Consider the following 18,437-nt stretch of genomic DNA (forward strand, 5'->3'; position numbering starts at 1 on the left):
ATGTGACTTTCCTTCGGTAATTTCAAAATAGTGGAGGGAAACATTTTGTTTGGTTGTTTACTAGGCTACCTGCTCTTGCCCTGACGTTACCACACATCTACAAAAGGGGACGCCCATCAAAGCGTCTTCATGGAGGGTATAGCGTCGCGATTTGAGGAATTCGCATCGCGTGCTAGTGGATCAGGGGTGTTATTCAGCGACCACCTGGCTGAGTTTTGGACGCGTATGGTGTGCGTCTCCCTCCCCCTCTCCCTTTGAGCTGGCGGAGTTGCCATCGCAGTGATATCAGAGCTTTAATAATGAGAGACGAGTAGTTGAATATTAATTCGTGTTAACGTTTATCATGTACCAGACATACCGTGTATGCCTTACTTGTTTAGAGCCGTTTGCTAACGTTATCATTATCAATCCAGTTCAATGGTGGTTCGTCAGCTACCAAACAGAAGTTTGTGTGTGCCCATACCTGTCAACATTTAGCTTTCCAAAAACGGGAGATTTTTTTCGGGGGGGGGGATCCGGATCTGTGTTTGCATATTTAATACATTTCATACACATGTTTCAACACTGCGTTTCGGTCGTTGCCTCTACCTTACCATTACCTTACGCATGCCAGTTATGTATCCACCAGCTGCCTGCCTGCAGCCTACTTCCAAAACTCCAAAGCTGCTTGCTGTCTGATTTGGTTCCGAGGGCACAAGTTCAGTGTATCAACAGCACTCAATAACAGTTTATGTGATGTGTTAATCAATTAAATTCCCAACAATTTCACAACAGCTAGTTCTGGAGTAGGCCATTCAACTAGCCCGCTTGCTTACGACGAGACTCAGGCTGCGCAGTCGGCACCCGCTTCCTTATCTGGGTTTTGGGTTGCCAGGTTTTAGCCTATGAGAAAACGGTTGAAATTGAAACTAAGTGATCGTGTATATGTAGGGTGTATTTCATACACAATCTGGCAACCTGAATGGATCAATGATTTTAAAATGAAGTTTGATGGCCATGCAAATTACGGGAGTTTTCCGGGAGAAATAACAAAACGGGAGGGTGCTGGGAGATGACCTTGAAATACGGGAGAAACCCGGGAAAACGGGAGTGTTGACAGGTATGGTGTGTCCGTCTGGTCTGTCTCACTCAGTGGGACACACGCATCACAGCGATATGAGAGTGCTGCGCTACCTGAAGGTGAGATTTTAAAACTTTGAGAGATACGTTTTTATACCTTTTGACGTTGATGCCGTTTAGAACAGAAACATCTGACACCACGTTATTTCCACGTTATTTTCCTCTGCTGATTCATGTTCTGTGGTTGACAAATCTGGCAGTTTTCTTTTTTTTTTCAGCTAAAATATAGACATAGAAAAATTGAAACCATGCAGTCTAAAATGACAAATCAAGCACTTTATTTCAATAGCTACTTTTCAGGCTAATTGTTTTCTTAAATGATTTAAATGTGTTGACAAAGGACATTTTGTGATGACTTGAATTATGTCTTATAATATGTCAGCAAGCAATGCATCATCAAGGCTGTGTTGTAAGATGTTGATGAAATCATTTTGCACAGTTAACCATATCCAGTGCACCCATCCATAAGTTCAATAAATGTTCCTTTTTTAAATTGAGACTTATAACATTTGTTATCATCATTTGTGTAATTATGTGTCATTTGTATGATGTAAATTGAGGGAGCAAAATAAAAGCAGTATCGGCTCAAGAAAATCGGCAGCCTGTATCGGTCATCGGGTAAGGCTGATGGAAAAAAATCGGTATTGGTATCGGCACTAAAAAATCCATATCGGTCGATCCCCATCATGAAGGTATGTCTTATATACGGCAATGAATGGAAACTTTTACTTTACATTAAAACTTGCATTCTTAAACACAATCTTCAAGTAGAAATGGCACAGAAGCCGTCTTCCCATCAGCCATCATGTTCATAAAGGAAAGGACAGGTTTCAGTTTCAAACAGAATCAAGACTAGTGTATCAGTTCTAAAATTTGATTAAAGACTAAGCATCCGTGGCCTACTTGTTAGGGAATCGGACTTCTGACTGAAGGGTGGCTGGTTCGATCCCTAGGTAGTAAAAATATGGGTGGGGGAGGAGTCATTGAACAGCGCTCTCCCACATCCACGGATGAGGTGCCCTTGAGCAAGGCACCTAACCCCCACCTACTCCCCTAGCGCCGGATTAAGGGCTGCCCACTGCTTCGGGTGTGTATGTGTGCTGTGGGTGTGCTCCTAATGAGCTCACTGCTCTGAGTGTGTGTGTGTGTGTGTGTGTGTGTGTGCATGAATGTGTGTACTACCGGATGGGTAAAATGCAGAGAACTCATTTTCTACAGGACTAATAAAATATAACTTAACTTAACTTTAATTTAATTTAATTAACAAAAAACAAAAGAATGTTGCCTTCTCTTTTTATTAGAAATAGTTTGGCCATGTCATAAATTAATTTAGAAAAACTTGCATAGACCTAATGTACAAGGCACTCCTTCCAGAAGTTCCATTCTATCCTAATGTAAGTTCTGATAATAAAAAAATGTGGGCAATGTATGACAGGGGGGCTACAAAAAGTTTTTTTGTTTTTTTTTTACTGAAAGAGGATAAAGACCAAGGAAGCTAATGAAAGAATGGAGGACGGTTAGAAATGTGCCTTTTAAAGGTGCTTATATGCCACTGAAATAAGGTATCTTCATGAATTATGGAGGAGCACTCTGATTGTCTTCAGGCTGTGAAGCAGTTTACAGACACCCAATAAAAGAGCACCTCCCCATATGGCTCTAACTCTTGCACTCTGCTGTGGTGGCCCATTCGTCACCATTTTTCAAGTTACAATAACCAGTTCCCTTCACAATCCTACAGCAATAACAATAAAACAATGGCCATATAACAGCACAAAGTATGTCAGGGTGGGATCTAAAATATACCTTTGGAATTACAATTTCATCCTTCCTCGCAATCAAACGTCTGTGATAAGATGTGTAACACAGTCTTTGTGATAAAGACAATTCTCATGAAATATACAGAGAAGAAAATGCGGGACAAAAAGGCAGGGGATGTGAGTGTGTTTGTATGTGTATGTCTGACAGGGGGTAGGTGGAGTGCTTTGCTAAAGTGCTGAAATCTTTAGGGAAACATCCTGAGACACTCCGCTCCCTCTGAATCGCTAATCGCTCAGCATCAACCACTTTTATTTTCCCCCAAACTTGGGAAACATAAACAACTTCCCCAGCAAATAGCTTTTATCTATGTTCTTCTAAAAATTCATACACGTCTTCTGAGTCCTCCTCCCTCCTCCCTTGAAAAAAAAAAGTACTCAGAAGCACTCGTTCCCGTGGACAGAAAAAAACGAGAGAAAAGAAAACCTGAGAGCTAAGAGTTTGCTGCTCACTCTCACATTCTCTCAGAAGTCAGAGCACGGCAAGTCGAGGGCTTATCACTTTGTTGCGGTGTCCTCACAAAGGTAATATGGTCTAAGCCCCGTTCTCCCAGCCCTGTCGTTTATTACCTCAGAGGGTGGAGGCCCTTTCACAGCGTCTGCTAACCTGAACAGCCATGATTCATGTGGCCAGTGAAATATAAGTACAGTATCTTTATTCTCCATCTGCTGTGTTGTGCACATGCAGTGCATGCTCCAGCCAGGCGATGCTGTGTCTTTCCAATCCACCGTGTGTGTGTGTGTGTGTGTGTGTTTGTGTGTGTGTCTGTCTGTCTGTGTTCATCTATTTATCTTATGGTGTCTACTGGGCCTGCTTCAGTACATCTATGTGGTGGGGGATGTTAGCCCTTTGAGAATGAATGAAAATATAATTTGAACTCAAACTCAGTTTTTGAAAAAGTGTATTAGATTTACTTTAACCTAGCATAAATACGGTAGACATGCTTAGCAGAGAAGATCCTACTCAACAGTCATATACCATCACAACATGCAAACGTTTTTTGTTGGTTAATTCTACAGAGCATTTAAACTGGGCCTCAGATGAGAGCACTTCTGCCTCGTCAGGCTCTCTGACCACTCCTGACTCCGATTAGCAGCCCAAACAGGCCTGGCACAATATACACCCCTTTATTAAGTATTTCCAGACATTAAGCCCAATGAAAAAAATAATCGAGATACATTTCTGTATACATACACTGCAAGATCGATTAAAAATATACAAGGCCAATTTCAATACAAGTTTATGAGATTTATGAGATCCAAAAATGAATGAATGGTTTGTTCATTTTTAACAACCTATAAGATTTTATGAACGCCAGAGAGATTTTATAATCCAATTAATGCAGCACAATTTTGTACAAATAAACCGGTAAGGGATGGCAATTAATTTGCACAAACACAATGCCATGCTCTTTCATTTAAATTATGCATTTTTTGCCCTTTGATGTAACATAGTGCTCACCTTTTTACATAAGTTCTTTCATGTGTTAAAAATCTTGAGAAGCATTGAATTAGTTGTTCAAAGCTTGATTTACATGATCATGAAGCCCAACATGCCAGTTATCGCTAGTCAGGATAAATGTGTGTTCAGAGGTTTTGCATTTAATCTTTGCTCGTCATTTTTATTGAATTCTGCTCACACTACTGTAAAATTTGGGAATCAAGTATACAAAGCAAACAATGAAATTCATGTTCACCTAAAATTAAAGGGAAATGTTTTCATTTAGCATGTATCTGACGCTCTGTCAAGCCAAAAAAGAGAGAGGAAAAGAGGAGCGCAAATGAGAAGAGGAGACAAATGGAGGGACAAAGCAAGGCAAACAGAGGGCAAAAGAGCAATGGTGTGATGGCTCAGCCCAGCACAGCAGATGTGAGACAGGGAATTCTCTCAGCCTTACAGAACTTGTGCTCCCAGGGTGTTCAACTGAAGCAAGCACTGCTCAGATCAATACAGCCAACAGACCCCCAGATAAGCCTTTCATTACTTCACTGTAATGGAGACTACCAACTCAGTGCCACACAGCATATCGGCTCCATTTGGGCTTCTGAAACTGAGCACAGACAAGTTGATTTTTCTCTAAGGCGAGTCTTTAACACTAGTCCAACACTAGGCTGAAACCAGAGTGCTCTTAAATGGAAGTTGAGATGCAAATCAAACTGTAGTTTGTTTTATTTCTTTATTCCTATGAGAAGGTACTCAAGAAAAAATACTTGAGTATTCAAAGATACCGGTATAAGACATTTCTGTAGTAACACTGACAGTCTGTCAGTCAGTCATCCCCTCCATACTGTAGGCTTGTCTAAGGTGACAGACCTGTGTTTGTTCAGGTGCACTGTATATATGGATGTCTAAATCAGAATAGTAAGAGTTATGTAGCAAACACTCTTCTAGCAGAACACAGGTACGGCAGGATGCCTGGCATTGCAGACGTGATGATATACAAAAGCCAATGTTGAAGCAAGACCAATAAAAAGGTAAGATAATTCCAAACAATCACGCTTAACTAATAATCTCATAATCCCTTTCAGTGGTGCCCAAACCAGATTAGAATGAAAGAAATTGGCGGAACAATAGAATTAAAGAAAGTTGTAATAGATTAAATACCACATTTCAATAACCACTGCTCTATGATCAGAGAACTCAGAACTATACACCCTGAGATAACATGTAACTTAGAAGAACAGGAAAGCTGTGTGAGGGGTAGTAGACAGCAGACAGATTAACAACAAGGCCTGGTGTAGCAAGTGAGTAAGAAATCACAAAAAGCTTTCACACGCACTGAGAATAAGCAATGATTCCAATATTTGCAAATTTATTGAGATAGTTCAGTGCAATCAAGCATAAAAGGCTTGAGTATTTAGGGCTTCTTAATATCTAGAGGATCATGACAGAGGTTAACTTTAAATGAGAGTTGGTCGTCTAGTGCATTTTTAAGTCAATTACATTTTAGAGTTTCTCGGAAATGGTGTGGTTGTGAACAAATTAATTTACGGAGAACGTCCTTGTTTGGGCAAGAACACACCAGTACATTGTGCTGATACACCCATGTTTGCATGTAGGATTGTGTTAAATTTGCCTTAGTTCATATGAATCAGACCAGCTGTCTAAGGAAATCATTTTACTGAGAAAAGGCCCCTTGTACCGAGCCCCTGTCATGATGATTTTCATTTTCAGACATGAATATGAACTATAGGATTTTTTATAGGAATTGTAAGGAGTAATGATAGTGTGACAAAAAAGATACCGTCTTTGAAAAATGTCAAATGGCAAATGTCAAGTATGTGATTTTATCAGATCTGTGATTTGTGTCTGAATCTGCGCCCTATTCTTTCTATTGTGTCCATTTGATAGCTTGCTAATTTGAAATCTGAACAGAGGAAAAAGTATTTAAGGAACTGCTGAACACAAGGCGACTTGAACACTGTGTAATGGTGGATACAGTTGTCAACAGACTAATCTTTAGCAATGTAATTGCTTCAATTAGAATCAACTTAATTTGAACATGAGCAAAAACCATGGTCACTCTAAGAAATACAACTTGAAACATTATGTAAGACAATAACAAAACATTACATAACAGGAATGAAACATTATATAATAAAAATGCAGCTAATGAAGCTGTTATGTATTCATGAATGATAAAAAGCAGGATCCCCTACTTTGATCAACCCCATGAGCAAATTACATGAGAGGTTGAAGATGCACCTCACCCTTCACACAAGGTACAACAACACTTTCAGAAAGTACTCAGTGTCACAAAATGTCCAGTATGGTTAACATCATTTAGCTCTAGGTCAATACAGGCGGTGTTCCCACTGGTAAAAAGCTTTAATTTCCTTAAAAAAAAACATCACGTTGAATCACTGGACAGTCTTGTGATGGCTGTCTGTACATGACTGGTATAGTCACAGTATCTACACAGTGATCAGCCTTACTGATTATTATTGACTTTAGATACTTTCACAGGCAAATGATACCTAAAATCGAAATACTGATGTTACTATTGATTTTCCTCTACTTAAACTAAGCACAATGTCCAGCTGGTGTAGTTAAATAGTAGATAGAGGATGATAACATGCCACTGTTTCTCTTGAGAATGGTGACAATGTCATACCTACAGTTTCCATAAACAGGTTCAAATAACACTTTAAATAACATTTTCCTTAAACCTTCAGTCAAGACCAATGTAACCATTGAAATAAACAAAATCAAAAACATATACAGTAAATGTGGTAGGTGTAATATCCAGACCAAAAACATACGATGATCATATCAGTGTCACATAAGCTATTATACTATTAACCATTCTGAGAGTGGTCATGACAGCAGAACATCCTTTCAATAGGTTGACCGCCAGAAAAGATAGGCTACTTTTAGATAATGTAAATGGCCACCTCTGAACCAGGAAATGGCACAGCTTTTACAGCACAGAGTTATTTGACCATGATTTGCATGAGGTGTGTGTGCCCTTGATTAGCTAGTCAGTTAGTTAGTTACTTAGTTCCAGAGCTAGTGAGCGGAGCTGAGTGGTGTGAATATCCCGTTCCTCGCTCAGGTGGTTCACTTGGCCGCTCCTCCGCTCAAATTCACGTCAGGCCGCTCAGCTCAATTTCGCTCCCCGCTCCACTTCAAAATCCTCCCGCTCCAGTGAAATCTACAAGCCGAATTGTCACCTTAGAAAACTTAAATCCCAAAGAACTAAGAGAAACGGCAATGTCACTCATAGAACATGTATTGTAAAAGATAGCCTAATGCAACACCGACAGTGCAACAACGAACAAGCTTGGCAACGTAGGCTACACATAAGCCTAAAACTAAAGGGATCACTGGGATTAATTGCCTAAATAATACAGGTTTAGCATCCAAGTTTTACTTCAGCCTTACTTAAAGCATAGGCCATTCAAATTGCTCACGTTTTCCTTTGCTCTCCGTAGCACACTCATATTTCCGCGAAATGTGTCTTCTTAAATTCCAAAATAAATCTCACTGGAACAGTGTCACCACATGTTTTGTAGGAATAGTACGCTTCCAAGCCCTATGACTTTTAGTTTCCTTTCTAAAATATTTAGCGACTTCATCCCCAACGAACTCACTTTAACGTCAGCACGCTGGACTATGTGCTACGGACTCTGGGACAATGCATTCTGGGATATGGGGGAGAACTCTAGGGGTTGTTTGTGTGTGTTAATGCCTTTATTCACTGTTTTAATGTCCGTGTTTTAGTGTAGCATGTTACACTTTTAGGTCTTCCTCGTGTGTGACCCTTTTTGTGTGGGGGGCTGCGTCCACCCCTGTATGTGTAGTGTGTGTGTACGTTTGACTTGCCTAGTGTGTGCTGTTTTCATGATCTGCACCTCAGTCCCCGTGTCTAGAAGCTAGCCACTGAAAGTGTCCTTTGTACTTAGCTGCGACTAGACCTACTCCGTTACATTGATATGGCAAGTGTATTTGTTTTGAAATGTGAAGATTTTGACTTCATAATGAAGACTTGAATTCTGGGTGGATTTCGTTATGCCTCAGAGTCGTTGTGTGAGCGGTGCCGGAGCGAGATTGGAGCAGAACAGAGCGCCCGCTCAGGTTGCTAAATGAAAAAGTGCTCCTCGCTCGCTCGCGCTCCGCTCACTAGCTCTGGTTAGTTCAGCTTCTTACTGCTTGTAATGACAATTACATGAGAAACTACCGTGTGAATTTCATCTGATTTTTTAATCAAGTATATTTTATTAACTACCAAGACATATAAAATTGGCTAAGGTTATTCTTTATTTGTAGTGGCGACCAGTGCAGCGAGTGCCCATGAAACATACAGTTAGTAACTTACATCGTTGGCCCACATCACCAAAAAAAATATACCCGAAAAGTAATTGAGTATAGGCCTACCAGTGAGTGATGAATTATTTCATGGTAGTATCTAGCATTAGTTCAATAGTTAATTTGTTAAAAAATAAAACAACAACATAGATAATTATTCATTATATAGCTAATTGTTTGCTAATTTTCACTCATTTAATACATTTATTAAGGCATCATAAATGCAAAAATTCAAAATGTAGTTATGACAAAGACAAGATCAGTCAGATAAAAGTTTCCTAAAATCCAATAAAGTTTAATAACCTTCAATAGGGATTTATTATTGACAGTTTTTGTTTCATCTTTTGTGGCCATGTGATCCACACTTTAGATTTCTAGTTTGAAACTCTACTTGAAAAAAAAAACATAACCAATTAGAATGATGAACTGAGAGGCCCTCTCCAGAGAGCTCTGGTTAAAGTAGGCTGGAAAACATCACAGTTTACGGGGTGATGATCAAAGCAAAAGGGATTCACTGTGCATTAAATGGTTTCTCTGTGCAGAACAGAGACCACAGGACGTATTACATAGCCACCACAGAAAATCAGCCATATTCCAATTCCAGGTTTCCACATCTAACACCTAAGTGACTGGGATATGAACCATGAGAAAGTAGAAGACAACCTTGATGAATAGTGTTATTAATAGCAAACCATAAACAAAGCAACAAGGAAAAGAGGGAAAGAAGCATTGACATTAGTCAGCTAAACCCCATAAAAAAAGTCAGCACAGGACTGATATACAATAAATACACTCAGGTCCACTGAATTTAATATTTCTTGGTTGAGAGGTGTTTTTTTTCTATAAAAAGAAAAAGAACATGTTATGTGTAAGCCCAAATTAAATGTTCCATCACAATTCTTCTCGAGAGCAGACTTAAGTCCTCAAAAGAGTATAACTTGATATAATGCCTGCGCAGCACTTTCCAAAAAATGCTGAGAGAAAACAAACAAACAATAACATGTACTTGTATCCTCTGGAGCAGCGTTCACAAAGTGGAAAGGCACTGTATTAATTATTACGGAGGCCCATCCTCTCAGAGGCTTTATTTCTCTCATCTTCAATCTTAGCACATGGTCATTTGGGGGAGCAATGCCCTGTTACCATTGTTGATGGGAGACAAAATAGGAATCTTAATAGGAACAGCTGGCCCGTGTCTGACATACTGTATAGTGCATGCAGACTGTTGTGAATACAGTGGTTTTGAATGGGACCAGGATTCATGATTGGGTTATGAAAAACAGGTGCCATTTTCATGGTAGCAATATTTGCTCAGGGACCAAGGCTGGTAAAAAAAACCGCTGCATATTAGGTTATGCTCACTCCAATCTACGCTTCTGATAACCATTACTCTCTGTGGAAATAACTGCATTGCCTTTTGTATTATCCATTACACTGCAGGGCGATGCATTCATTGAGATATATGTGAACCATGTGTCACATCTATTTTAGTAGTGGGGTGTAAATTAAATATATTTTTGTGGATGTTATGTGATACACTTTGCTTTGAGACTTAAATCAGATTGTAGCAAGCATATTTTCTATGTAAACGTAATTCAGGGTCAAACAGTTGTCCTCTCCCAACCTTCATAATCATTTCCATATTTATCAGTACAAAAAGTGTCTGTGATACACCTATATCAGGAGACATATAATCTTACCATCTGTTCTGTTTCATTAGCAACAAGCTGCCTTATTTACTTGAACTGAAACACAGTTGATGATTTATCTATTTACTTAGGTGTCAACATTTATAAAATTAATCTCAAAACATAATGAGAAATCTAGTCAACCAGCTTATACCAGGAGACTTGTTTAAGATCACTGCAATCACAAATTTAATGCAACAAATCATGTTTGAAATGCCAAATCATGCTGCAGAAGAGTTTAGTAACACACTTGATGTGATGTGAAAAAAATCGCTGCTCTCTCTTAATGTTGTGGGATGGTGGTATGCGAATGCAGGTTCATTGCAAGGGCAGGTGAATCTTAATCAGACCCTCGAAATATGGTCAGGAATGTGAAAGTGAACATAAGCAGTAACTCTAATGATAAGGCTGATGGTTTGTTGCCTGAGACTTGCTCTAGGCATAAGTTTCACTTTCACTTGTAAGGCCCTATTTTCGACCTGGCGCATGGCGGAAAACGGGTTATTTTCCCGGCGCACTGTTTAAATTCTTATTTAGCACGTCTCTTTTTTTTGAGCAACGCGCCAAGGGGTGTGACAACTAACGACCTGAGGAGGGATCTGGCGCGTTGTCTAAAAATCGCTATCGTACACTACCTAAAATGCATTACGCCACTGACCAAGAGACCTGGAACCTGAAACCTGGTCAGAAGTCCATGGTGAGTTGTTTATATGTATATAAAAGTGCATTATCAACAGTGATATGGGCGGGTGCACAACACACCTAGCTTCTCTCATCCACAAACGCACACGGCGCACATCCATGCAAAACATTACAAATTGACGATTACAATGGTAAACATAATTATAACTAGATGCACCGCATAGCGGTACAAAATATGACCGCCACTCAGTCCTGTACATCCGTTCCGCGAAAATAAATCACACTAATCAATTTGTCTCCATCTTTTACTCCACCCCCCACTCTTAAAACTTTTGTGTATGCTTGTTTGGCATGCCTGTGTGTATGTGTGCGGCTGCACAGAAAGTAGCCTACTGGCGCTGAAAAAGGTGAATAGAATAGACAAAAAAGTTGTAGCATTGTTATAAAACCTTTAAAATCTCTAAACAATCACAAGTAGGGCAATTCATCACAGTTCATCCATTGCAACTGGATCAATGAAAGGTCACTTAGACCTGTAGGCTACATTGTATTTGGGAAAAGCAGAAGGTAGCAGCATAATGTATTTATTTATTTATTATTAAACAAAACAATCCCTGTCAGTTCCATGCCGTTTTCAACAGCTATCAAGAAGAGAGGTCATGTCATGGATTTTTGTGAATGTTTCTTCTTCTACATATGCATAAGTTTAGTCATCTAGTTCATATGATATTCAGCTTTATTGTCAATGCACAAATTGAATACCAGTAGTCTAAAACAAAATGCAGTTTTACCCAGTGGTGCAAATAACTGACATGTCCAAAAGTGCCTTCATGAAATGCGTTGCTAGACTGTTCATACACATTTTAACGGGCCAAGTTGAAGAGCTACCGTCCGTTATTGTTCGTGCAAATTCATGAGGCTGATTCATGTTCCCTTGCATTTTGCAACTATGAGGTCCATGGTTAGTCTGGCTTTTGCCAGACCAAGCTCAATCTTTTAAGAAATCGAAAAAGAAATCACCGGCAGATCAGGCTGAGTTCACCCAGCCTAGTCCATGGTAGGCACCCGATAGAAATATTGTTTAATTTTGCGATTGAGATATCCACGCACTGCACCCCCCATCCCCCCCAACATGTTCGCCCCCCGGTTTCAGAGCTATTCAAAATGCAAAAATGCATAGAGGAGTTATGACAAAACCATGACTGTTAACAAACTATATAAGCTATATAAGGTAGGCCCTATGCTTGGCCTATTACACAACATAAATGGTCATTAGGCTATGCTGGCGACCCAAATAAAATCTCCTTTGGGAACCAATGGCTTACAGTATCAAGCGGACTTAAGCTGCCACCTCTTGGCAAAAAGTTAACAGTTTTGCAGTAGTAATAGGCAAGGGCGTAGGTTTGGTCTCAGCTTTGGTGGGGACACATCCACAACTCCTGTTGTCACGATACCAACATTATTGTTTCAATACCAATAGCAAGTGAAGAATCTCGATTTCGATACTATTGCGATTTTTTAAAATTTGATTTGGTTTGTGTGATTTGTGAGATCATTGAAAAATAAAAAGATACCCGCACACTGTTTCTATAAGCTCCCAGAGTGGTTATTAGTGGTATTAGTACAACGTTTTGACCAGAGGTCTTCGTCAGGTATCCCTGTCAGGTATCCCTGTCGGCTAAGCCTTATACCCAGCACCTGTTTAAATTTGGAGATGTGCGTGCACTCCACTCATATTCATATAAATTCATATAAACTATAAATGTATATTGAGAATTATTTATAGTATTTTATGATCTGCATGATTACTAATAGCTAAACATATTTAGTAAATTGATTACATCATATTGATATTTAAATTATTAGGCTACACTTGTCTATATCATCACATTTGGTGTGTAAATCTAATTGAGTGCCTGTCACTTTAAGAGGAACGTGAATGCTGAAAAATAGTTTCGCAAGTGCAAGGATATGTGGATTCAATTCATCATGTTTGCTATGTCATTAGATAAAATAAATGTTAAAAAAAACTAACAAATCAAAGAAAATCTTTCTGGGATGAGATCATAGAAGAGATAAGTGTCTCGCAATGTTCATTTCTATGAGTAGGCCTATGGAAATGCACCAGTTTATCTTTTATTTTTTCCATTGTGCAGGCTACATTCACAAATACATTAGCCTACATAAACAGAATATAGGAACAGGAAAATATCTCGGATCCATTGTTTATTGCGACTGCAAGATTGGTAGCCCAATTAGCCTAACAGTCAGTGATAATGACTAATAGCCTATGTGACTGCCCGTGCGGCACACCCTTATTCAACATGACTCCTAACTTTGGTTGAAAGATTACAGAAGCTAGGTTAGCTGTGACAATATCCTGGGTAATATGCTATTTTAAACAGTAAAATCCACATTTGAAAGCCTGGTCACCAGTTGCCAGTTTGTATGGCTAATTATTTTGCCTAGACTCAATGAAAAAGCTTCGTATTTTTGGGTGGCAAAGCTGATCTACAAACCACAAAAAGGGGCAAACATGTACATGCTGAAGGGCAAAGGGAATATCACAATGTTTTACTCTGGCCTTTTTTGGGATAGGCTTGGCAGACAGCCCTAACTTACCGTTGTCGTTGACACACCCGCTCGCTTGACTGCCGGTGCAAACAAGTATAGTAGTCTGTGCTTTGACACTCTCCGTGCGTGTAGGCCTACTGTAGCGTGCATGTCAGATAACCCTTCCCCCTCCCCCTCTGTTTTTCAGCAAATCATATGACGACGTTTCTTGTACTGTTGTGCTGGCTGTCGGAATGATCAGCAGCACAAATAAGTTCGCTAAAATATTGGTGGGGACAATTTTGTCATCTTAAAATATTGATTAGGACTAGTCCTTAGCGTCCCACCCTAAATCTACGCCCATGGTAATAGGCCTACATTTCACGCAGCTGTGTTAATCACGGAAAGCGCGAATGAAGTGGACACTTCTAAATGGAACCCAACCCACTGTACAGTAGCTCAAGGTCTGTGGCTAAAGCAGCCATAATGAAAGCGTTATCATTGTTCGGATACTTCACAGACACGTGTTTTTTTAATCGCATAGACTACAACTACCAAGCTGGAATCAAAGCACATCAACTCCCCTCTCACACCCTAAACACGCACTTCGAACAAACAAAAAGCATCTCAGTCTCACGGTATAGCCATAGGCAAAACTGTATCGGACCGGTGTAACGTTGGTACTAAATCATCCATCGCAAAGAATGATTTTTGTAGCACGTGCAACAAATATGTGTAGGTACAGCCCTGTCCTGGATACATCTCTTAACGTGCACTCTAAAACATTTGGTTTAAATGGAGATGTAGATCATCACGGGTGCGTTAATAAATCTACATTGCGGCGAGTTGACACAAATGATTCACTTTGACGAATTTATGTAGTTTCAGTCCTAGTTACTTTACTTTGGGCCATGCTCTTCCTTACTTGAATCACCTTTGAAAATAGAGGATTGAAGTAGTCTATATGGGTGTTTGGGAATGAACGTTGACTCAGATGCTTTTTGAGACTTTGAGCTAAATGTCCCAGCCCGGTGTTTAGGATGCATCATAGACAGGTTATCTTTCAGGTAGCCTATTTTCCATTAAAAAACCATCACGTAGCAAACGTGTTGTGGATAACTCACTTAGCTCCTGTTAGTAGCCTAGGCTATGGTCATAAGCAAATGAGCTGACAGTTGAAAGATACAATTAGTGCTGCTATCAATTTGCAGTGCTGCTATCAATTTATAGTTTTCTACAAATGCAATCAAATTGGCCTCCATCACTCAACCAATGCTAACGGTAACATTATTGTACCTAGGTCCTATAGCTATTGATATTATAAGATTAACGTACCTGCAGTAAAAACCAAGCATGTCCGATAAACATTCTCAGATTTATTTCGGCTTCAAGAAGAAATGGGAATTACATTTCATGTGAAAATCGTCCTATCCTTATTAGACGTTCTCTGCAGTAAACTACAGTCCTTGTAGGAAGCGACAAACGACTACGTATCGAATACTGGAAATGTAGCCATGATGATGATGAATATTTGCTTTTCCTTTAATCCTAGTGAATTTGTAATTATGTATCGGCCATTCTAATTGCCGATACCGATAGTATGTGCGTGCCAGGTTGATGTGGGCCCTTGAGACCAACATACCATAAAAAATTCTTCATCCTCGGTGCCACGGTTCAGGTAGTTATTTAGGAAAAACTGCATTTTTTGTTTTTTGGGGGGCCCAGCGCGGGGGGGGGGGGAGTGGCCCCCGGGGACCAAACTAAATTTTTCCGTAAAAGTCTAGTGGGGCTACATACCCACCAAATTTCATATGACCCGGTGTTTCGGTGTCCCGGGTATCGTTGACCAAAAATTCAGGTAGTAGATGACGAAAAAAAAAACAAAAAAAAAACTTTGACAATCCCTATATGACCGCTTCGCTAGCGGCGGTCATAAATATATGTGATTTGAAGTGATAATCTAGTATTAGCATTTTAATATTTCAATATTGTGCAACTGCTGTGGAACTAAGAACATTCAAAACACTGTTTTCTTAATTGGCCTTTATTGTGTTTGATACTCCAGAATCATTAGACCAGGGCACCTGAAAATTCTCTTTCTTAATGATGATTGCTTTTTAACGATCAATTAATGACACTTTCTGCCCATGGAATCACCAACTGGGATGACACTAAACCCACAGACCATGTGGCTGCCTTCATTAAACAGACCCAAACGTCAGATAGATTTTCAACCCAATGACTGAAACTGAGATACTGCTCAACTCAATTTTGAGATACATCACTTCAGCATCCTTCTAATCATGCACCATTGTTGGGTCTATTGATAATATTTACTGGATACTATTTGTCAAGCGTTGTTACAGTCTTACTCAGCCTGAACACATAAGCATTGTGTCTGATAAACCGCATTACTGTGAACCTCCCAAACTCCTACAGGTTAAACAAAAGGATGTCAGGTGCTGGTACACAAAGTTATTTCTCCAGTGACCACCATGTCATCAATAATGGTACATTTACGTGATACCTGGGACCCAAACTTAAATGTCATGGTTTTATTGTTTTGCTTGCAATAAATAATAGCTGACTCCAGGAACAAAATCGATATGTTGTACCATTAGTGTGATTAATTAGTGTGCAATGAAAGCCCATGGGGGCCCAAACAGGGCCAAAACCAATCTTCTCAACAGCACAGATATTATACTCAACATCTAAACGATGCCACAATCAGAAATTGTAGAAACTTTATTCAAAATTTGTGTGAAATAAAAATGACTGTCCCAGAAATGGCAGTAACTGCAAACCCAACACAATAAAATACAAAACCAAATCTAAACATGCCAATCAAATCAAGCGCTGTAAATGAACAATCAACAAACAAAACAGAATGTTTTTTTGGTTAGCGCACGTCAACTCTGCGGTCTCTAGGCATGTGAGTAATTTCCTACAGCCACTGCCACTGCAGGGCCATAATCTCCAGCACAGCAGATGCAAAGAGAAATGAATTTAAGACCAGAGGGGCTTGGGGCTAGTAGCAACAGTAAATTTTAGTCTGGGAAAATTATTCCCCACTTGCTGGGGCTAAACTGTGTCCATGTCTCATAGGAAATATGGAGGGGCAAGGGGCCTGCAGGGGTGTTGGAGAGGGCAGACAACAGCTCAACATGAGAGGGACTGAAAACAGGTAAATAACAATGAGCGTGGGTGCCTCAGTAAATATATTCTCTCTCTCTCTCATCTGTATATGTGTGTGTGTGTGTGTGTGTGTTAAGTTACAGTTAGTTATTGATGTGCGAAGAGAAGCAGGATGGGCACACATATTGGCAGCAGGGTTATATTTGTGTGTGTGTGTGTGTGTGTGTGTGTGTGTACTGTACACCTGTATGTGTCAGTGTGTCTGGTTTACTGTCACATTGTGATTGGAGTAGCACAGTCTGTCATACGTATACGGCACTGTCAATCTTGAGCTATATATACGTATCTCTGAGCTCTATATAAGTATAGAGCATGGGGATGCCCTGTGATTCAGCCAATCATGAGCTAATGCAATGGGTACAAAGTCTTACATTCTAATGGCATGGCTATGCTTGAATGAAGATTGACGTGAAGCAATTTGAAGATGCACATGTGCTCAGCAGATCACTGATCAGGAGGGTGGACTGAGCCCTGACAAACACAGGAGAATCTTCACTGATTTACTCATAACCTACAGGTTGACCCATGGGTCGGGCAGGTTTGGATAAACTTTCCAGAAGATATTGTATACTCAAGTGTGTTGGGTGACTAAAGCTAAAAAGCAGCTTTCTGACAAATTTCTAAATAACCTACAGCCATGTACCACATGGTTTTGTTGATCATGATCCACTAGTTAGGATACTCACAGATAATGTGCTGCGTTCACTTTTAAGAGTTACATGCATTGTTGCATGCATTGCATTGTATGCATTGTTTGTGTGTGCATGAGAGAGAGTCTTAAATGAAGGGCTACTTGTTTTATTGGTGTACAACAATTAACAACACCTTCTGAAACATAGTCAAGATGATTTAATAGTCCTGACCCAGACGCTATTGCTGGGGTATAGACTATGCTTTCGAATCAATGTATTGTGTTAACATTTGCTGGAGCCTATTAGTGGTGGCTCACGCGAAACCTTGTTACAGCAGCCTGTAGCAAGTTTTGGTAATACATGTTCTGGATGATATTGACTACAATGGATTAGACGAAGGATTAAAAACGATTTAAGTGGTCATTGGTGTGCTGTAGTGTTTAGTTTACATAGGCGTCTTTAAAATACGCACCAAATAAGTATACATGTCTTATTCCATCATATCAATTCAACAATTCAAAAAAATAGTTATGGATAAAGTTAGCGCTCTGCAGGTCAGGTTGGCTTTGAGTGGATCTTTAGCACATATAGCTTTGGGGTCAGCAGTGTGGAATGGCTCTCCTAATGGGTTGCAGATATGGAGAAAAAAAAACACTGACCCCAGCATCACTACAGTCCATTCCTGCCAACGCTACAACACTCATGATCTTTTGCAGGCAGGACAATATTTCAGACATTTGAAGGTGTTTTCCACTTTGTCTGCTCATTAAAAGAGCAACAAGGGACACATGAGCATGTGTGGGAGATTCGTCCTCAGGGGGGCTTTGTAAAAAGGACCAAGTCCTGTGCTCTGTACTTTTAAAACATGTTTATGTTTCATCAGCACACCTTTGATACTGATATCTCAATAATACAATACTACTCTGAGGACTCCACTAAAATATTATGTTCAATACCATTTAACACTTGGGAATACACTTTAAAA

At 39.7% G+C, this 18,437-nt stretch overlaps 1 protein-coding gene and 1 long non-coding RNA gene across 3 annotated transcripts in view; one reads left to right on the top strand and one right to left on the bottom strand.

Annotated features, from left to right (window-relative positions):
* LOC121678180 (inactive N-acetylated-alpha-linked acidic dipeptidase-like protein 2) overlaps positions 1 to 18,437 on the bottom strand; it is a 215,878-nt gene that overhangs the window by 74,290 nt on the left and 123,151 nt on the right. The gene's annotated exons all lie outside the window — the stretch shown is intronic.
* Positions 299 to 17,027, top strand: LOC121678185. The gene is made up of 3 exons (XR_006021180.1): positions 299 to 451; positions 775 to 777; positions 17,018 to 17,027. It is a non-coding gene; the product is annotated as an uncharacterized LOC121678185 (long non-coding RNA).

The sequence above is a fragment of the Alosa sapidissima genome, chromosome 12, assembly GCF_018492685.1.
Source record: "Alosa sapidissima isolate fAloSap1 chromosome 12, fAloSap1.pri, whole genome shotgun sequence".
Taxonomy (NCBI): domain Eukaryota; kingdom Metazoa; phylum Chordata; class Actinopteri; order Clupeiformes; family Clupeidae; genus Alosa; species Alosa sapidissima.